Here is a 22,487-nt window from a genome sequence, read left to right as displayed (position 1 = left end):
CCAAATGATGATTTTCATTTAATGTAATATTAAGAGAGACTATGCCCTTATGCCAGTAAAGTTTATTTAACATGGTTTTTGGAATTTCCTTTGAATTTTCCAGTACATTCAGCAAAATCATTGGAATATTATGCTCACTTCAGTTAAGCAAACATTTATCTTTGAGATGAACTCTGTGTGCTAACCACGTTCCAGTCATTCTGGGTAAGGCCCACTCCACACTAATCTACAGTATCATTACATAAATTCATAGAAAAAAAGCACATCTCTCAGAAATTCCACAGGACTTTCCCCTCTAGCTATGAACTGTTTAAAAAGAGGCATATTCTCAAGCCAATCCCAAACTAATAAATAATGAATAGAATACTTCTTAGGTAGAAATTTATATTCTCAAACTTGAGGCACTTAAAGCTTGAATAATGATACTCTCGTGTGTGCATGTGTGTGAGTGAAGGGTGAGGATAAAGTAGGCAATCCATCTGACAAACATTTAGTGGTTGACCACTTGTTTCATCTTCCCATCTTTGGAAAGTGCAGAGGCAGGTGTAAATTGATATTATACCAGGGGTGGAGGACAGGTGCCCAGACTACTTTCTGAGGCACTGGGGTTGGTCACCAGGGAGTAGGGGAGAAGAGAAGAGAGAGAAGAGAAGAGAAGAGGAGAGGAGAGAAGAGAAGAGAAGAGAAGAGAAGTACATAGGGAAGTGTGAGGCTTAGTTCCTACCTGGAAAATCCAGGATGCTGTTAAAACATTCTGGATGTAGGGTAGGAAAACCTGAGATGAAATTCTGTCACTTTCAAATTTTTCGAACTTGAGAAAGTCAGTTAAACTTCTGAGCAGGAAATCTCTGACTTAATCTGTGCTGAACTGAAAAAAGTCTCAAAAAATAAACGGATACTTTACAAAGCTATTTTGAGGCTTAAAGGAGATAATATATGCAAAGGTATATTTCATAAAGTGTGAAGTTCGATACATAAATCAAATATATTAAAATTCAAGGACATGTTTACATCCCTTGGGATACATAATACAGTGTCTTCCACTTGATCATTACCCATTAAATATTTATTAAATTTGTTTGATGAGACAGGATATATATTGGTGATGAAGTAATGTTTTGGCAGCTATTTTAATTTTAAAAATCAGGATTCTCTGAGTAATGTAAAATTAAAAGACAGTTGTCAAACTTTGCATAGGTACAGAATTCTTAGCATTGTACAATTTAAGAACTGGTGGGAGAATGTGTGTGGTCACTTGACTCAGCCTTTTACTAGTGGCTGGTATTTGCTTATCTACTCTTTCCTAAATCTGCAATTTACTGATTCAGTTGATTCGATGTGACTCATCCGTTCAATTATTCAGCCTGTAAATATTTTTTGAGAACTAAGTATGTTTCAGACCTTCCCCTAGGAACGCTTGATATGATGGTGAAGAAAGACATACACACTTCTTTGTCCTTAAAGCATAGAGTGAGAGACTGATAATTGTCAGGTAATCACACGAATCATTGCAACCATGACAACTGCTTGGAAGAAAAGGTACATAATTCCACAGGGGCCTGTAATTTCCATACTTGTTATAGCTTAGGAAAGACTTCTCTGGGACGGAGGTGCATGGACTGAAATGGAAGTGCATGGGTGGTAATGTCCAGAAGGTGAAGAGGGGAGAGTAGGACAACCTAGGTAGAAGGAAGAGCTTGTGCAAAGGCCCTGAAGCAAGGGGAAGCATAGCAGTATGAGTAAGTGAAAGAAGGCCAGAGTGGCTGAATTGCAGAGTTAGGGACTTGTAGGGGAAGATGAGGCTAGAGAGTTTCATGGCAGCTGAAGACCATGTAAGACTTGAAGTCTATGTGAAGGAGTTTGCAGTGTTTTCAAAGAGCATTAGGAAGCTTTAAGTAAACAGAGGTGACCAGATCTGTATTTTGAAAAAAAAAAATCATTCTCATTACGGTTGGGAGATTAGACCAAAGATGGGCCAGGGTTGATGTATTAGTTTTATATTGCTGCTGAAACAAATTGTCACAAACCCAGCAGCTTAAAACATCATAGTTTCCATACGTCAGAGGTCTGAACACAGCATGGCTCAACTGGGTTCTTTGCCTAGGGTCTAACAAGGTAGAAATCAAGGTATTGGCCAGGGCTGTGGTTCTAAGAACCTCAGAATTTCACTGGTTGTTGGCAGAATTCATTTCTTTCCCTTGCTTTCCATGCAGCCCCTCCCATCTGTAAGGTAGCAAACTAGGACCGAGACCTTCACACACTTTCAATCTCCCCAACTTCCCCTTCCATGTCCCTCTTACTTCCTCTTCCACCTCCAACTGGGCTTCTAAAGCTTTGTATGATTACATTGGGCTCATCTGGATAAGCTTATTTTGAAGTCAAACTGATTCATATACTTACTTAAATCTGCAAAGTCCCCTTTGCCATGTAATATGAGTTATTGATAGGTGTAACATCATGGGACAAAGGCTACAGGGACCAATATTCTGCCAACCACAGGTGATAGAGGGACACCAATTAGTAAGTTATTCTGATAGTTCAAACAGGAGAGGTTGCTTACCTGGATGAGGGTGGCGTTGGTAGAGATGGAGAAAAATATATGCGTTAGAGTAACTTTGGGGGAACAAGGGAGAGAAAAGTGTAAAGGAAGGCTCCTAGGTTTCTTGCTTGCACAGTTGGATGAATGGGGAGCTCACTACTGCACAAGAAAACTCATTTTATTTCTGGACAGCTCTCATCATGTATTCTTCTTCCCAAGCCTCCAGTCTTATTGTCCCACTTCCAGCCCCTTTCCACCCTACATGTCAAATTGTCTCAGCATTTCTGACTTCTGTATAGAGACATGAGCCCAGCAGAAGCTCCTGGCCTCCTACCATTGCTAGAAAAACCTACCAGAGTAAGTCTGTTTCTTTAGTAATTTGTTTCTGATTGTAAGTATTATACATGCATGGATTATAGAAATCCACATACTGTAATAGTGATATCTAAATCTAAGAGAACAAAAGTCCCAACCTCAGAATTAACCACTGTTTATTAAGTTAGTTTATTCATCTTGATTTTTTCAATGTATATAGATTCTTTTTTTACAGAAAAGGGATAAAATATATTCTTTTATAATTGGTTTATTTCCCTTAGTGATGTATATTGACCTTACACATCATCGTATATAGGTTTTTCAGGTTCTTTTTAATGGTGGCACAGCATTCTATTTTTAAGTGGATGTACCATAATTTATTTAACCTGTTTCTTATTCGTGGGCATATAGCCTGTTTTCATTTTTAGCTATTATAGTAAAAACAATGCTCTGATAGCTAGGTGCAGATATCTTTGGCCACTTCTGTGATGGATCCTGGGATAACTTTCTAGAATTGGAATTGCTGGATCAAACATTACACACATTTAAATTTTCAATTTGTTATTATAAAATTGTCCTTCAAGAAGACCTCTGAATTACATTTCTTTCGCTCATCTGGGAGTGCCAAGTGGAGGGACAGTTCAGCTCTACTTAGAACCAAAGAAAAGCCTGTCAGTGAAAAGTCTTAGACGAGACCAAGGTTATCCCTTCAAGTAGTCATGTAAGATTTAATGAAGATAACACATTTGACCTGGTGTTTCTAGTACTGTGTTAGGAACTAGGAATAGTGCAATGGTGTTAGGTAATTCCTTTCCTCAAGGATGCCTGAGCCTGGTTGGTAAACACCAGGCTGGTGCACAGTGTTGAAAGAACATGAGCAAAGGGCGGAAGTGATTACTTGAGGAACGTTTCTCATTTAAGCTGAATTGTTTTGATGAGAAGGATTTCAGAGGGAAAGAGTTTTTGTGTCAATCATTACATAGCCCCGTGGACTTGATGAAGGGTAAGCTGATTTTTGGATCTTGAGGAATGGCGCACAGGAAATGAGAGTGGGAGAGCAAGTGATCTCAGTCTGTTTCAGTTAAGGACGCTTTCTACTGAAGATGACTGCAGGGAATAACAATGGCTTAAACGGAGAGCGGTTTATTTTTCCTCAGTAAGAAGTCCAAATGTAGGGGGCTGAGGATTGTTTTGGTGGCCCAATGGTGGCAGAACCAATGTCTCTGCAGTTCTCTTGGCCCTTCTCTTATGGTGGCAAAATGGCCGCCTCAGTTTCTGGTCTCACATGTCCAGTCAAGCCACAAGTAAGATGGTGGCAGGATATCTGTCCCTGCATCAGGAAAGCAAAAGCTTTCCCAGAAGTCCCAGCGACAGATTTCTGTTGCTGTTTTACTGGCTACCACTAGCAGTAAGAGAAGCTCAGAGTGTGGAGAACAGAGTATTATAATTGGTTTAGTCTGACGAGGGCCAGTGCTGGGAAGTAGGCACACAGATTCCCAGACAAAATTAAGGCTCTTATAGCCAAGAAGAAGAGGGGTATAGACATCGGGATATAATTAAAGTTATCTTCTCGGAGGTTAGATTTCGAAGGGCTTTGTACATTATGCTGAGGTATGCGAACTTCTGCTTGGTATGCCAAAGGCAACCACTCAATTTTCCTTACGGTTTATAAATGTTGTTGGCAGTGGCTATTCTTTCCCAAATAATTCCAAGATTCTGGACTTAGTGGGAAATTATTTCAGAGTGACAGCCCCTGATCAAATGAGCTAGCCTCCTTATTTACTTCATAATATGAAAGGACAAGATAGTGCTATCTCTTTCATCTGCAAAGATTTCCTTGGCTTCAAAAAGAATATTATAAACAAAAGCATTTCACAGGATGTGGAGATGAAAACAATTTATGAAACCAGTTTACATACCACAATTTAGGGAGAATCATAAGGGATGAACAAACCCCTTTTTAGTTAAAAATAAATCCATATTTACACACACGTGCATAATTACTGTCAAGTTATTATGGATTTTGAAACATCTTTGATTAGGTGGTCAAACAGCTCGAATCAGCTCAAATGTGCCATAGCTTTTATGGTTGCACACAGTTGTTCTTTGTTTTTTGTTTTCTTTAATTCAGTCTCTGTCAGGACTGTCAAAAATTGCCAATGCCGACTATATTTCATGTCATCATGGTGGGGTATTGGGAAAAGTTTTCAATTAGCAATAATTGAGCCTCCGATAAATCTCATTAGCTATGATAGTGCCACTGTGCAAAGCTAACAGTTGTTCTTAAATACAAAATAATTTTTGTCCTCATCAAATCAGAGTAGTTTATAACTAACTACTGCTTAATATGCCATATTTCATATTCATTCACTCTGATAAGTTGATATGTTTATGTTTGGTAGGGAAACAAGTAGGAACATAGAAAATCAGAATAGTTACTATTCACTTGTTAAACATTAAAAGTATTTGGGGTTAAGAGAGGAGGATTATTTTCACAAATAAACTATTGCTTTTTAAAAAGTTGAACATTTGTGAAAAGCTAAACATTCTTGTAAAGCTATGGCTTCTTTTATGGAAATATCAGCAGAAAGATTGCAAGTCAAACTGTATTCTCTATACACAGTTGCCAGGATTGTACCCCATCGCTTATGAATAAATGGTTTTAGCATTTTTTAATTAGAAAATTTTGATCATAATAAGTGTCATTTCATGTTGTTATTGATAAAAATAAAAGGGCATAAATGTTTCAAACTTTCCATTACCAACACTTACTTGACATAATTACTAGGTCTATCCTACACTAAATTAATATAAACACATCTACAAGGACACACAAGGAAAAAAAATACCATATACAAAGACTCAGCAATGAGGAAAACACCAATATTTATCCATAACTGTGCTCCACTAAATACGAAAAATACATTGATAATTGAGCGATTTCAAAGTAACAAGCATAATTCCTTCTCCCACAAGCATATTGGAGATGACCAAACAAAATTTGCTCTTTTTTCATCTTAAAAGTGTTCCTTTTCCTCTCCCTTCCCTTACACTTCGCCTTGTTGGCACTGAGCAGTCTGTGCCGTCCTGGATATTGCCCCGAAATGGGTCAGGGCGGCTCATCCTTCCTGCTGCACCAGCTGTGTCAGTCTGGGTGCTCTGCGAAGCCGGTGCCAAGCATGCAAGAGGATTATTTGGGGAATCATCTGTAGAGATTACAAGGAGAGGAGTCAGGAGTTGACGGAGAGACTGTCCTGCAGACTTGAACCTATGGAAGGAGAAAGAGAAGGAAGGACTGAGTGCAGAGAGCCTCAGATCACTGAGAAAGTCTCAACTGAGCCTATGGGAAGTCTCTAAGACTTTGAAATTTCCTATTGAAAAGCTCCCTGTTGATCAGGAAGGTTGGCTGTGTAGTGAACACTATTCTAGTCCCAAAGGAGTAACTGTGGATTCTCTTGAAGTGACAGCTGAGTGGGGCAATTCTGTGGCCATGATATCAGCATCTTCTTCCTTCTTCTGGATCAGATCATGTTATTCCCCTATGGAAAGCCTTCAAGAGCTCCTTGTTGGTTACAGAATAATGCTCCAACATTCACAGAAAGTTTCTGAAACCTTGATATGGGATTCATTTGCACCTGCTACTTTTAGTATATTTCTCCCTGATTCCTGTTTTCTAGCCACAGACAACTTGACACCATACCCTGGGTTTGCAACGCAGTGTGATGCCTCTGAGCTTTAGCTTGAGCTGTTTGTGCACCTCTCCACTCTAATTTTCAGCCTCCCAAGATACTATTCACCTTTCCATGTCTGGCAGACTCCTTCTCCTCTGAGTTATGTTTCTTGAGCCATCTATTCAAGATACATCACCATCCTTTGTGCTTGAACATCATATGGGACAGATATCTATTTAGTGTGACTTTCATGTTACTATATCTTATGTCTTTTCTTGAAAGATCTAGAAGATAGGAACTTATCTCTAGGATGCTTTCAGGTCTTGTGCTTAGTAGTGGTCATTCGATGAGTGTTTACTGAAAATAAATGAACCCAAATGCAGGAAAGGACATTTGTGAGGAGAGAGGATAGGGAGAAAGATGGAATCATCTAAGACACTTCAAAGATATTTCTGCACACATGATCGCTGAATCCTCTTTGCTTCTCAAGAAGAGACTGAAGGAGAGAATCCAATCTGTGTTTTCCTGTGTCATTCTTCCCCCCCTTTCTCACATGTCTCTATATGGTCCCAGATTCTCCTGCCTAGTTCTTGTGTGATGATTACACGGTGAGGTTTCTCAGGCCTGCTTATGTTTATCTGTGGGTCCCTGTCACTCAGCAGAGGGCCTGGCAGACAGCAGGTGCAGAGTAGTCAGTGGATGGAGTGAGCTGCACACAGGCCCTCTTCCTGAAGCAGAAATCTGATCATCGGAGGGTGATTGCCAGGAAATCACAGAGAAAATGACAGCCACCGAAAAAGTAGCCAGAGGTGAAGGGACAGATGGCAGGATGCAGAAAAGAAAACGGAGGGGAGACACTTTGCTTTGCAACAATCAGTTGGATTGGACTATTTTTGACCTCACAATAGAAATGGAAATATTAATTGTATCCAAATTGGCAAGTCTTTATTGTGCACTCATTTTTACAAAGGGCCATCCATCCTCTTTCTACAGTTATATATATATATATAAAAAGTAGGATACAACTAATTTCTGGTCGCAAAGTAATTATAATCTAGTTGAGAACACATGTACACGCACACATGAAATAGTTTGGTTAAGACAAGGTAGAATATGAATTTCAGTTTCCTCCCCTTTCTACATTTATTTTACCTACGAGCTCCGATGGCTTCAGGTGCAAAAGAGACCCCAAATCTACCAGCCTTTCTCCATCTTCTCCACAAAAAGTCCAAGCCTCATTTATCTCCTCTGGATCTTCAACAACCTCTTGGTCTACCTCATTCTAACTTTGTAATATTATGGTCCATTCTCTGCCCATTAGCCAGAGAGACTTTTCAAAAAACACAACTTGTGTCTCCCCACGATCCTGTGGAGAACCCTCCCACACTTCCGGTGCACTCAGTAAAAGGTGAAGTCTGTACAGGACCTGGCACTAGCCTGTCTCTCAGCTGTCTCCACCGGTCTCTCCCTGGTTCACTCCCCTCTGGTCACACCAGCCTTCTTTTTGGTCCTGGAGATTGCCATGTGTAGTCTTTCCTTAGGACCTTCACAAATGTTGTTCATTCTGCCTAGCACACTTTGCTCGCCATCTTTGCGGGGCCGGTCATGCAGGTCTCAGCTCAGACAGCGTCTCCTCAGTGGAGCCCTCCTTGACTCCCCCAGTCTAAGCTATCGGTACTCCCTCCGGCCACTTTCTCATGTCACCCTGTTCTAAATCTGCATAGCTGTTAGCAGCATCTAAAATGTGTAAAATGTGTTTACTGTCTATCCTCCCCATGCCACCAAAATAAAAGTGCTTCAAGAGGGGAGATCTCATTTGTCTGTTTCATTGCTCTGTTCCCAGTGCCAGCACGGTGCCCTGTGCCTTCGCGGTTCTCCTTAAATAATCATCGGATGAATGAGCACAAAATAGGGACTATTAGAGACAAAGAAAGGAGATTTTAGCCCAGAGTACTGGGCAAAGTACTTGGAGGAAGAAAGATTATTTTAGCTGTGAAGAACGGAGTGGGCAGCAAAGGTCTGAATGCAGCAACGTGCACACGTGTTTGCAAATGAAGAGCCTAGCCTTGCTGGAGCAGGAAGGTGGGGAAGGTGTCATGTCAGACAGTGAAATATGTATGGACTCAGAGGGCAAAAGAAAGTCATCATACTACCAAATAATATGTGTGTGTGTGTGTGTGTGTATTTTTCTTTTTTTGCCTTAGGTGGCAAAACATTGAAATTCCATAAGGTGCCTGAGAACTAAATAGGATATCTGTTTATCATCTTATTTCCAATTTTGATAAATACAAAACAAATTATAGTCCCCGAATCATGAACATAATGAGAATATTTAGTCAGCCCCATATATTTCATATTTATGCCAGGGATGGTGATTTTATTTTTTGCCTCCTTTGTTTCTCATGAAGAAGTTCACTATTTTGATAGAGCAGCTCCCTGAATTATTCAGTCTGGGAATAGTTTTCATTTGCTTGACATTTTATTTTCTCTCAGGAATGGCCCTTATAGAATATGCATTTCTTTTCCTTGAATGAGATAATGTATGTGAAAGTACTTTGCAAACCATCAGGCGCTACCGAAATGGAAGGTAGAATGATTATTACCTTTAAAGGTCTTAAGGGACATAAACTACTAACAGCACCATCTCACTGCCCTGGTTTTCTTGCTTTTTGTTGCAATAAGATGAACTGTTTCATTACACCCGGAGATTATTCTCTGCTACAGTTAGGAGGCAAACATGTTTGTCTGTACGTTGCCCAGTTGCTAACTCTAAGAAAATTAACAAAACTCACACGTTTCTGAGATAAATTGTGGATAAGCAATCAGTCATAGAGTATATTCTTTATCCAGAAGAACGAAGAATTACAATTCTGCCAATTTAAAAGAGCATTTATTCCTCATATCCCCCATGTGGCTCTTCTACCATTAGCACAGGATGTCTATGTGCAGAGTCAAGAAGAACAGAGCTGTCTGTGATCACCTAAGATTGCAATGGGAGGCAGCAGAGATTGGGAGATTCCACCTTTGTGCTCTAATCACCAGTGAAACTGCTCCATTAAAGAGTTTAAGGGACATACTCAAAATATAAAAATATTTTCCAACATAGAATCCATCTCTCCTTTTATCCTCCACAAATAGCTGAGTTAATCATGGTACCTGAGCATAATATTTCTGTGGTCACATTGATGCTTCTTGTGCAATTTTTTAAAAAAGTAATCATTTTTCCATTTTCTAGGCATCATAGGAGAAACAAGTTCTTCTAGGAAGTACCAGGATGCCTGGATCCATCTCCATTAAAAAGCAAGACTTGGAATTTATATTTAGGAGGCAAAAGACACAGAGAGGTAGCAAGCAGTGGAGTGGTTTTGAGTTCTGTCTGGATGGAATTCAGAGAGGTGCTGAAGTAGGTGAGCAGGGCATGGTGAGGGGACAGTTCTATCTGAACAAATGTAAGAAAATGGGGACTCAGGCAAGAGCTTTCCAGTGAAAAGGCAAAGCAAAGGAAATGCATTATTTTTTTTTAAAAAATAGATGGAATGTGAGAGCAAATACACACTTCTAAGACAACAGGAGAGAAAAAAACTCTACCTAGTTTAGGAACAGGCAGGGATTAAAATTTATCTGGTAGGCCAGAAAAACCTGGACTTTGAAATACAATAATAATATCATCTAATATTTATTGAATATATATTTCCTATATACAGTTGTTTCTTTAGTCTACATATTCCTTTTATTCTTGTAGATCATCTTATAAAATTTCCTATAACTTTTAATATTAAAAAATATCAATCTTTCAAGAAACTAATGTCTTTCCATATGTGTGTATTTTTCTTCCAAGGAAAACAGTGCTATAAGAACGTATACATATATAGGCATATAGACAAATTTTAATATATATTTACAATAAAGGGTTATACCATTTTACACTTTTACCAGTGTCTCATAGGAGAGCTCCTCTTTATTCAAATCTTTGCACCAACTACTTGTTAATTAATTTAAAAAACCTTTGCGATTCTGATAGTGGGGAAATGGCACCTCATTTGATTTGCATTTCTTGAGTTATTATTGAAGATGAATATTTTTCACATATTTATTGACCTTAACATAAATACATTTCTTAAATATGTTAACATAAATGTCTTTCTTCTCTTAAACCCTACACTATTTCCTGTGTCTCTATAATTTCATACATGTGCACCGTACATAATATGAGAGGTAGAAATGGAGAGTGTTGAGGAAAGAATGAATATGCTTGAGGGAAGGGTGAGGACAGTGTGAACGGGACATCAGGACAGTGCTTAGATTATTTTTTATAGTTATCCCAGAAATATTTCATGATCAAGGCCATTGGAAGGAAATGCTAACACTTGAATGGAAAGAATATTTCAAAGCACTGAATTTCTAATCGTTGATCATTTATACTCATTATTAAGTTTCTTTTCACCTCTATCTGATTTTCAATTTGTAAAGTGGGGACAAAATTTTGTTTTCTTTTGAAAGGATATTTTGATCATTAAAAAGAAAAAAAAAAGAAATGAAAACACTTTGAAAGCATCATTAATCCATATCATGGTAATTACCTTTATTTTCTTTTGTTTTATCAATGACATATTCTCAGATCGGACCTAACTTATTTCAAATCCACCGACACTCTTTCCTATCCCCCTTATGGAAACATTTCATTTTAAAAATAGTGAAAATAACACATCTCAGCCATTCTCTCTCATTGCTATTCAATCGTCTTCAAGGCTTAAGAAAGGATGTCTTATTCTAAAGTTAAGACTGAGAATTATCTGAACTGTCTTTAAGCTAAGGACCGAGAGTAGGAGAGTTTTATAAAGAAATGCAAAGTTCTGGAATTTTGCTTTCATTTTGATTCAGGAAAATCTAAGCACGTTGTCCCTCAGGGCATTACATAAAGCACATCTGTTAAATCGGGATTTCCTTGATACAAATGGACATGGGCTCTCTTGACAATTTTACCTATTTGAATTCGGTTGAGCTACTATACATATGCCTGGAGGGTCTATCCACAAATGGGTATTATAAATCAAAATTTAAAAATCCGCTTGGCTGTATTAGAACCATTATCTGTGATCCATTAGAAATAATCCCCCAAATCTTCATCTAATCAAATGCAGTTTTATTAACCGCTATACATTTTTAATCACCAGCTCTCTCTATTTATTGTAATTCGAGGTTGTGCCTCTGCTGCCGCTCGTAAATCACTTGTTAATCGCCCCTGCTTTATGATACCAGCCTAACCATTTCCTATATCTTGCTGTCAAAACATTCCAATCTGATCTGATGCAATTTCATTGTGCACGCGTGCATCCCCGCCTAACCTACAGAATAGCAGAAATAATTGACGATGTCTGAGAAGTTTTGTCTCCAAACACCTGTACTAATTAAAACTCCAAATACATGAAAAATTCTTGACAATACTATTCATCATTAAAGAACTTCTTTTCATAGGCACAGCAAACAAGATGCGGACTGTGTACAATGGCTAGTGAAAGATGGATAAAGAATGGAAGCTTTATTCCCTGAGCATTCCAAAGGATCCCATTTATGAGCCAGCTAAAACATGATTCATTTGGATCCATCCGTGGTTCCCACACCAGTGTCAGCCTGGCATGAAAGACCCACATGTCCAGGCTTTATGAAATGGTAACTTTTTTACTGCCTGAAACAAAAAATGATTCCATACCACTTCCCATGTAGATTACATACTTGTATTGATTTTCCCCTGGCTATCCACATTCTTGGATCACACTTGACAAATGGGTGTTCACTCTGGCATTCCACACCAATAGCAGTTAGAGAGACCCCCTGATGGACATAGAATCTGAAATATCCACGCAATAGAGATTTAACTAATGGTGTAGTCTTTTTTTTTTTTTCCCCCTCTTCCCTGATGCTTGAAACACAAATAGTATATTTTGGCTGACAAGTGTTTTCTTCTTGCTTTCTATTTTTATATGCATACTATCAGAGGGGAACACAGGAAGTCAATGACAGCCCAGCCTAAACTGTTTGGAAGGGGAGACCAGAAATTAAGTTTCTAGCAGGAAACCACATACATTTTGAAATCCAGTAATCCTACATAATATGCAACACAATCATCTCTTCCTCTTCTCTATCCACTGACATTAGTCATTATATTCTTTTAGTAGAGAAACAGGGCCCTTTGTTTTTCTCTTGTTTAAAGGGGCACATGAGGTATCCTTTATCAGGAAATGGACTGCTTGGCTGCACTGTAGTATTTGCTCTTCTGAGGCTCTTTTCCACCATTCAAATTCTCTAAGAAAAACTTACCTTTCCTTTTAATATCCCTCATGTGGATATAGTGTCAGATTTCATTATTTTCTTTATCTATAGTTTCCTTAGTCGTATCATAGATGCAGCTCAGGAACCAATTCTTTAAAAATAAAAATGGGCTTATAACCTTTTATTGCTTCTAATATTGCAATACACTAGAAGCATGGAAAAAAGATGTTTGCCTTTGCTTATCTGGGAAAGTAGTGTAACATCATTGCAGAGAAGAACCTCAAATGTATCATGGTATTTCTGCTGGAAAACTGTGCTGGTCCCTGATGTGTGGCTGGGTGCCAAAGACCCAGATTAGAAGAACAAAATGCACAGTCTCTGCTCTGTAACAGTGTTCTATATAACAAAGGAACCCAAATTAGTGTACAATGTGTGTAGTGTGTCTGCTTTATGTGCATGATATAGTGTATGTCACATGAAAGGTGACTGAGCACAATCTTTAGTGCTGTGGCCTGAAGGAAAAAAGGGCAGATGTCAGTCTGACCAGGTTGAGAGGATGATTTAACAAATTAAAAACACACAGCAGGTATGGGGTTTTCCTTCTATATATTGATGCTCAGAGATGCCAAATGCAGACTGTGTATTTGAAGGGTTAAATGATAAAAAAAAAAATTTGTCCAGGTCTCCTATGAATGCTCTTTCGTGAAGTTTTACATGGAAAAAATCCCAGAGGATAAGAATAGAAATATGAATATTCATCAATTCATTGATTCTTTTATTTAATTGCACTTACTGAGTTTTCCTATATGCCTGATGCAAGGAACACTTAATTTACTCTGTTTACTACTGTTTTTAGGGGGCAAATGTGTTTGTTAGCACACGCTATTTCCCTTTCCTGCTTTATTTTTTAGAGAATTTATTAGCATTTGATACAGTATATATTTGGTCATTTATTAACAGGTTGTTTTTTTATAATGTGCACTGCCCCACCCCATATATAATGTAGACTGTCCAAAAGCAGGACTTTTTCAATTCTATTCACAGCTTATATCCTGGGACAGTGGTTGAGGTATGGTAGGTGCTAAACAAGTATTTGTTGAATGAATGAAAGAAATCCCAGATCTGTGTTAGCTTCTGTATTTGATGCTGGAGATGCAATGGTGAATAATACCCACTGCGAGCCTGACCTTAAGCAGCTTACATTCTAAGTGGGGAGAGATAGACATACCCAACATACATATAAATACGATGATCTCGCACACTATTGTGTGCCAAGAACATAACCACAGTGGATACATCACACAGAGTAAAGAGGGTGTAAGGGGAAATCCAACTGTATAGGCAACAGGTTTCTTAGGCCAAACCAAGATGACTGCAGCGTTCTCTTTCGCTGGCCTTCCGGTACAGCATAAGTCTGCACGCTTATGTAACCATGCTGTCACCTTCTATGTAAAACTCATGTGATCACACTTTTGCTTGGCACATTGCCACTATTGTTCTGAGCCGCATGTAAGTGCTCGCCATGTTCTCACTGCCGCTACATCACCCCAACAATAAAGAGCGTGTCTCATCCACCTGCTGTCGTGGGTCTCTTCTTTCAATTCCTGGAACCTGCTCTGGTCCCCTCACTGGCCTCAGAGCTCCCTCCCCACAGAAGGATGTTGCTTAATAACAGAGGCCAGGGGAGGCTTCTGAGAAGGCAACATTTGAGTTGAGCCCTAGGTCATGAGAAGGAGGAAGCCATGTGAAGATGCAGTAGGACAAAGAGTGCCATGATCTCTTATGGTTTGAGTGTGTCCCCTCCAAAATTCAGGTGTGGAAGCTTAATGGCCAATGTGATGGTAGCAAGAGGTGGGGCCTTTAAAAAACAATTAGGTCATGATGGCTCTTCTTGTGTAAGTGGCATTAAGGCCCCTACATTAATTAGAGAGGCTTCACAAAGCATTTGGCTCTCTTGCCCTTCCCCCTCTGCCAGGCAAGGACACAGTGTTCCTGCCCTCGGGAAAATGCAGCAACCAGGTGTCATCTTGGAAGCAGAGAGTAGCCCTCACCACACCAAAACTTCCTGTTCCCCAGAGCTATGAGGGATACATTTCCGTTCTTTACTCAGTATCATGTTTCATTATAGCAGCACAAGTGGACTAAGACATAGACCCTGAGAGCTTGGTGCTTCTTAAGAGGCAGAGACCTGTGTGCCTGGAATGAGTTGTGACAGCAAGAAGTGAAGGGCTGGGAGGTGCCGTGTCACACAGGCCATCGCAGGCCAATGTGGGAAGTTTGGATGTTGTTGTGGTGTCAAAGGGAAGCCACTAGAACATTTCAAGCAGAGGAGTGACACGATCTAGTTTATCTTTTGGAAAGCACACTTGTGCAATTGCTTGCAGTTAATGTGCAGAAGGTGTCTGTTACAGAGATATAGGAAGAGTATGGTCACAGCTCAGTCTAAGGTGGTAGCAGTGAGGATCACAGAGGTGCTTGGAATTAGATAAATTAGGGAGGGCGAACTGATAGGTCTTGATGGTAGATTTAATGAGAAGATTGAACAATTGAGTTGGGAGCGTATGGCAGTATGGCAGAAGGTGATTCGTTTTAGCTGAGGTGAACATATAGACAGATTTGCATCCGTTAAGTAGAAAATATAGCCAGGACATTATAGGATATGAAGAAAGGTGGTGAGTTTCTTGAAATCTGTCCTTTGGAAGTTTGAGGCAATGAGCGAGTGCAGAGGACTGGTCTGGAGGTACACATACAAAAGATACTAGAATTTGATCATTGTAGCTGAGGTAGGCAGGGCAGACAGGAGAAGAAGGCAGTTCTAATAGCCTGCAGAGTGAGAGTGAAGAAAAGCTCTGGAAAAAATAAAGCTTAGAAATGTTACAGAAAATTGGTAGCACACTGACTATGCTAGGAAATGGCCAAAAAAAAAAAAAAAAAAAAAAAAAAAAAAGAAAGGAAAAAAACCCCATTTATCAAATGCAGAGAAAAATCATTCACATCTGGGCAGAGCATCATGTAAACATCACAACCAACATCTATTGATTGACTACGTTTCCCACATTTCAGATACTTGTCTTTATTCTATGTACACAAAGCTTTTTTTTTTTTTTCAAGGATTGAATATCATGGATGAAGCAAAGAAAAAAAACCCCAAATTTGATTTCAGATTTGTTTCAAATTAGTAAGGCCACAACTACAGTGCTGCCAGGGAGAGAAAAAGAAAACGAGACTAATACAGTCGGCTGTCTGTATCTGCACGTTCCACATTCACAGAGTCAAACAACCTCGGGTAGAAAATATTCGGAAAAAAAACCCAAACAATAACCACAACAATACAACCATAAAAAAATACAAATAAAAACAATACAGTATAATGACTATTTACATAGCATTTACATTGTATTAGGTATTATGAGTAATCTAGAGATGATTTAAAATAAAGGAGAGGATGTGCATAGGTTTTTATGTAAATACTATGTCATTTTATATCAGGGACTTGCGTGTGCCAAGATTTTGGTATCCGAGAGGTGTCCTGCCACCAATGCCCTAGGGATTCCAAGGGACAGCTGGAGAGTTATTTGAACCAGCGAAAGGAAATCACTTCTTAAGATAGCTAATTAAAATTCTTGTACTGTTGCCTTAGAAAATGTTTTCATGTTTACATTTGTATACAAGAGGATGAGTTTTTCAGGAAATTCATTTAAATATAATGAATTAGTAGAGGGCAAGTCAGACGTAGGAGATGCCGGGAAGCTACTTCACTTCTCAGTGTCAATTTTGTACTGGAAATAGAGCACTGTCTTGATTCCTCTGGAAGGATGACCTACCTTTCCTGAGCCTTCCCAGGAAGATTATGGGAAGAAGCTACTTGTTTGTGTTTAATATTATGAAAAATAAGGAGAAGGAGTTGAGACGTCAGCAAATCTATAATTAAGTTCATTTATTTATTTGACACATTTGAATTACGGTGAAATCTAAAAGCATGTGATAGATATTCAAACCTCCTTGAGGTTGGGGACTCCATCTGGTGCATCTTTCTATCAGCACTTAGGACCAGAAAAGTGCTCAGTACACTTTTGTGAATGAAATGAATAAGGTTCTGGCGAAGGGGAGGTTGACTGTGGCTAAAATGTTTAGAGATGGCTGGTGGGCAAAGTAGAAGTTTAACTTGTTCTTTACATAGAAACTATTAATAAAACCTGTTAATAAGTTTGCACGTTAGATTTGCCTCCTAATCCAAATGTGGACAGACTGACTTCAAACCTTTGATTTGCTCATTTATTCAATAATTTTTTTAGTACCCACTATGTTCTAGGCATTGGGCTATACCTTAAGCATGCACTGCAAACCAAAATACACACAGTCTTCACCCTCATAAAACTTATGGTCTAGTGGAGAAGGCAGACAAGAAACAAAGAAATAGATAAGTAACTGAATTGACAAAAACAAAGGCAAAAAAGAAACACAGATTGCTCTAATAGAAAATATTGAAGAGATCACTGGCTAGTCAGGGGCATCATGGAAATCCTTTCTGGAGAAGGACTTCCTTGGGTGTGGTGGGAAGCTGCCATCCTGAGGACAGAGAGTTTGGTGGGGTGAGGAGGGAGTGGTCCAGGCAGGGGAACAGCACGCACCAGCCACCAGAAGGAAATATTTGGACTCTTTGGGGAACTGAAAAGAGGATTTGTAGCCCAATTTTCGAGGCTTAGTTTGAATAAAAATGGAACATTTGAGTGGAGATCTGCTAGAATAAGGAGGAAATTAGCCTAAAAGGGGGTAATTCCACTGGTAATATTCATTCTTTTGAAAAATAAGCGTTGAGTCAGTCATTATTCTAGGGATTGAGGGGATAGCAGTCAGGAGTTCTAGAGTTCTAGAAGGGAAAGGCAAATGGAAAACAAGCAACTCAATAAATAATTTAATTTCAGATCATGATAAGTGCTATGAAGATGACACAACATCATGGGAATGATGGTGACTGCTTCATATATGGAGGTCAGAGAAGGCTCTCAAGGAGGAGACACCAGCTAGCTGGGTCCTGGAGCAAGAGCATCTCAGGCAGAGCATGTGCAAATGTCCTGTGGTCTACTGGTTGTATGTAGCTTTTTACAGTGTCTCAAAGGCCAGGGATATTCTCAAGGTCTCTCTATCTCATGTCACACAGTGAACTTCACTCTCTCATGTCCAGAGGCACGCACCACCTCTGGGAAGCCAAGGTTACCCTTGGCTCATGCTGCAACCCCCACCCCCCACCCCCAACTCTTGCCTCTTTTTCCTTCTGTCATTCTGTATGACTTATCTTCCCACATGGCTACATTGCCAGCAACAACTTCTTGAGGTGGGTGCATTGAAGTGCTATGGGCTGTGAGCTGGAGGAAGCCCGAGCAGCCAAGAGCAGGAACCCTGTGTGGACGAGGAGGTTGTATCAGGAAATGGGCGTGTCATAGTTCACTGCCAAGTCCAAGATTCAGTTCAAAAACCTGTCACAAATTTCCTGCTCTGGAGGCTCTGGGCTGGCCAGGTGCTTGCCTCTTCCTCAACTTCTGCGTGCACTTTTGGGCTGAGAATGTGAGCTCTAAATTTGGAAGCAAATGCATGGGTATCTGCCTACAAGATAAGAGTAAAGTGGAGAATTAAGCTCGCGAGTTCAACCCAAAATTTTATCAAGTTGCCATTAAAGATGAAGTGAGATGTTGTCAAGTTGCTATTTAAGGTGAAACTATATAAAATATACATACATTTTAACTATAGAATGAAGGAAGCTGAGTATCAGGTGCATCAAACATTAACTGAGCACTGGTGATATAGCAAGGACTCTGCTTGGAAAGCATTTAATTCTCGCAGTGTTCTCTTGCAATAAACCTAATTTTCCCCATTTTTCTAGTAAGGAGTGAGGGAACAGTCTGACTCACTGGCACATACCCAAAAGAAGCAGAGCAAGGGTGTGAGAGCAAGTCTTCTGACCGCAAATCCTGAGGTCATATCATGAGTTACCATTTGCCTTCTCAGAGAATAACAGCACGTTGGGGCGCAGCCTGGTCAAGAGCAGTGGTGGTCACGCCTGGTGAAGAGCATGAATTAGAATATCAGCATTACTTCTTTCCAGCCGTGCAAGCTTGGGCCAGTAACTTTACCTTCCTAAATCTCAGTCTTCTGATCTCTAAAAATGGGAATGATAACAAAATCTGCCTCAAAAGATTGTTTAAGGATTAAATGAACCGCTTCTATCAAGTATCTAACCTCATGCCAGGCATATTTGGCACTCAATAAATGGGAGCGACCTACCATCTCAGAGGAGAGTGCTTAGCCCTTAAATTGCTCTTTTGTAAGTTTAGGCACATCCAATAGCTTATTGTACCCTCCTGGACTGGAAGGAGTGGGGTGCAAGAGGAGCTAGCTGGCCGAGGCTGGGTGCTCCCTGAGACAGGTGCTTCCTGCTCCCCAGCCCACTCTGTGGACAGTGAGTGGACCACTCACCCCATTAAGGCATATGGTCCGAACCCCACTACCCAGCCTCGTGTCTGGCACTTGGTTAGACTCACCAGGGGGACATGGGCAGCAGCCAGCAGGGACATGCATTGTCTCGAGGCATGTCCACACCTGAAGTCTCTTGTCAGAGGGCATGGAAATTTCCAACAACTGAAGAGCCTTGTGTTGGAATCAGAGTGCTACCTTTTTAACATAATCGCTGCCCCCTTGTGCCTTCTAGATATTTAAGTAGGAAGATCTTCATAAATATCCCGCCTACCTTGTCAGTACATTTAAGCGTGAGTGTTCGAACTAGACTCTTATGAAGAAGAAATTCGTTTCTAATTTAATTCTTTTTGCCCGCGCTTACCCCATCAAACAATTACCCTGCCTAACAAGTTATGTACAAAAAAAGTTAAAAACAAGTGAGTCACATGACCTTTGAAGTTAGAAAATAAACCAGAAAAGAATAAAAAGGGAAATAAATTATTCTAAGTAAAGCAGAAAGGCCTTATGTATTCAGAAACTCATTTACTTTCCTCCAAATCAATATGCAGTGCTCAGCACAGAGGACTATCAGAGAACTATTGAATATAAAGCACAGAAGATAACAGCAGTGATTACAACGTGCAATTGTGCAGCTGTGATATCACCCCTCCCCCTCCCCCACCGTCTTCATCAGATCGGTTGCTATGTTAATATTTTAGGCTTAAAGGACCAGAATTAATGCATTCAGTCTCGTCTCTGATGCGTTGGTTTTCTGTCAAAAATTTCTGACAACATTAAAAGCCAATGAATCGGGATAATTAGAGGTGGAGCCATATAGCCGATCACCATCATTGGAATTCTTGGGCTCAACATTATCTCCTGCTCAGATTTGGGGCTTTGGCACAAGATGATCTCTCCTCCCCATTCCTCTACAGAGCAACAATTTTGAGCTATAAATAGGCCACCCAATTATTTTTTTCTATGAATAATGAGTATGGAAGATGATCTCCCTCTGTTTTGATAAACAACAACAACTGCTACTACTGCTACAAAAGTCAGGTGAAATCTGCAGAGGCAGCCGGAGGAGGTGTTACAAAGCCCCTGAAATTGGCAAAGTTTAACTTCAGAGTATAGAGCCTGATCACCTTACTGCTTCTTATTTTTTATGATGATGAAGCAGTTTTCCATTAATAGATCCTGTGAAGTAGGAAAGATCCTCCAGAGAAGGTTCCAGCTCATTTGGCCTTACAGGAAAAATAGGAAAGTGTTTGGCAGAAAATGACAGAAACACAGAAAATTGACAGCTGGAATGAGAATGTGAAACCACAGCATTTTCATACCTGGTCCTGTCCTCTGGCTCTCCCGGGCTCCAGATCGCCTGACGCTTTCTCTCTTAAACTGGAATTCGGAGGAAGGGAGAAGGGGGAGGAATTTTACAATGTCTGGCTCCCAGTAATGACAGCACCTACTTCATGGTCAGAAATGATTAATATTTATGACCTTTCTTATCACATTTACTCAGGAACAGTTGAGAATTCAGTCACATGGCTGTCGGCAGCTAAAATCTTCCTAATCCAGGCTTTCCACTTCTGCCTTTTAATCCCTGGTTGGTCATTCCCCAATCTGGATTTCCTTACTTCCCACTGAGAAACTTATTTAAGTCCCAGAAAGCTTTTCGGAAAGGGAAGATGCTACCAAAGATCATTCTGGTATCTCAGCTGCGACCACTGGGTAGGTGAAGGTGGCTTTGAACCTGGGTAGGCCTGTGACCTGTGCCTTCAAAAGAGCATTAAACTTTGATGCAAGCAGCTTTCCGAGGTAGGCTAATGATGCCAGCAGTTAGGTAGCAGTGGAGTCTTCAACTAGGGACTGGGCTGGGCTGAAGGAGGAAGAAGGTGAGGAGCAGATGAAATTGAAGAATCTCCCTTGATTATTTCTTCATAAATCAGCAGAAGTTGGTTAGCAACGAGGGTGGGAAATGTTTGGTATGTTAGGAACAAAGCTGTTGTAATAAATTATGAAACTGGCTGTAGCGAAAGACCTATGAAATACACCATCCACCCTTGGAAAGATGGCCTCCCTTTGCCCTAGGAAATTGCTTACGATACAGATGTTGGCTAATACTTGATGTTTTACGACAACCCCTAACAGATTTGCAAATGCCCCATCATGCTCACAAGGCACCAAACCCCATCTTCTCTGATTTACAGCTTTAGTGGCAGTGACCAAAATGACATTAATAATTGAATAACTAAATATGCACATAAATCTTTTCTCCACTTACTCATGTAAAATTTTCTCTTTCCTAATGAGTAGAAAAATTTAATTTTTAATGTGAAATAAGTTAGAGTGAAACCTAGGCATAGGCATATTTGAGCATTTGAAAGATTATATCTTCTTCCTTTCATTATGAGAGTAGTATCTAACTCCTCCTCCATTCAGCTGTTACTAAAACTTTAAAGGAAAAATCCTTCATTGAATTAAAAGGGCTAAGCATTGAAAAGCTTTAATTGAATTGTTCTCTAATAGGACCAAGCAAATTAGATACTTTCCAACTTTTGGTTATCCACAGAAAGGAAAGGGATGTGAGCTATGGATAACGTTGTAACACCTGCATGATTCTAGAAGTCATTTTTTATTTGATTTTTAAATACATTGTATATGTTTTCAAAGCAGGAATTAGAGAGTATGTTATTGGACCACTTGTGTGGTTGAGTGACTAGAAGATCTCATTCCAGTCCTTTGCACCGATCAGGATAACTTAACTATGGGACTACCAGTCTGCTACAGGCTCTCAGGAAGGCTCTGGAAAAAAGTTAGGAACTGTGTGTGTATGTGTGTGTGTGTGTTTGTGTGAGTGTGAGATCACTTGAAATCATTTTGAAACATCATTTTCCCACACTTTTTCCTACTGTAATAACATATAACATCTATCTATATCAATGTTTTTCAGTGAATTAATTTTATTAAGGATGTCTTAAAGTATTTTAAATGATAGCAACAATGAAAAAAATAATAGATCTTCAATTCTGGTCCTCAGTACTCATCTTAAAGATACTTTCTTTGAGAAAGACTTTAGTTTTTTTTTTTTCAGAACTGCAGCACCAGCATTAATACAATGGTGAATTCATTTAATTTCTTGTTAATTAAAAAAATTAAAAAATAAATAAAACTTATAAGAATGAAAATAAATATTACCATATACACATTAATATAGCAATATTGTGACCCAAATTTCT

General features: G+C 39.5%; 1 long non-coding RNA gene and 1 other non-coding gene across 2 annotated transcripts; both read right to left on the bottom strand.

Annotated features, from left to right (window-relative positions):
• Positions 1 to 4,985: 4,985 nt before the first annotated feature.
• Positions 4,986 to 5,126, bottom strand: LOC142871997 (U4 spliceosomal RNA). The gene has a single exon (XR_012920249.1). It is a non-coding gene; the product is annotated as a U4 spliceosomal RNA (small nuclear RNA).
• Positions 5,127 to 5,743: 617 nt separating this feature from the next.
• On the bottom strand, positions 5,744 to 21,077 carry LOC142871870 (uncharacterized). Its single transcript, XR_012920041.1, has 3 exons — positions 20,589 to 21,077; positions 18,715 to 18,853; positions 5,744 to 6,122 (listed from the first exon to the last, which is right to left on the bottom strand). It is a non-coding gene; the product is annotated as an uncharacterized LOC142871870 (long non-coding RNA).
• Between the last annotated feature and the right edge of the window lie 1,410 nt (positions 21,078 to 22,487).

The sequence above is a fragment of the Microcebus murinus genome, chromosome 7 (assembly GCF_040939455.1).
Source record: "Microcebus murinus isolate Inina chromosome 7, M.murinus_Inina_mat1.0, whole genome shotgun sequence".
NCBI lineage: Eukaryota > Metazoa > Chordata > Mammalia > Primates > Cheirogaleidae > Microcebus > Microcebus murinus.
Note: the sequence above shows the minus strand (reverse complement) of the source record. Positions and strands in the feature narration are given on the sequence as shown.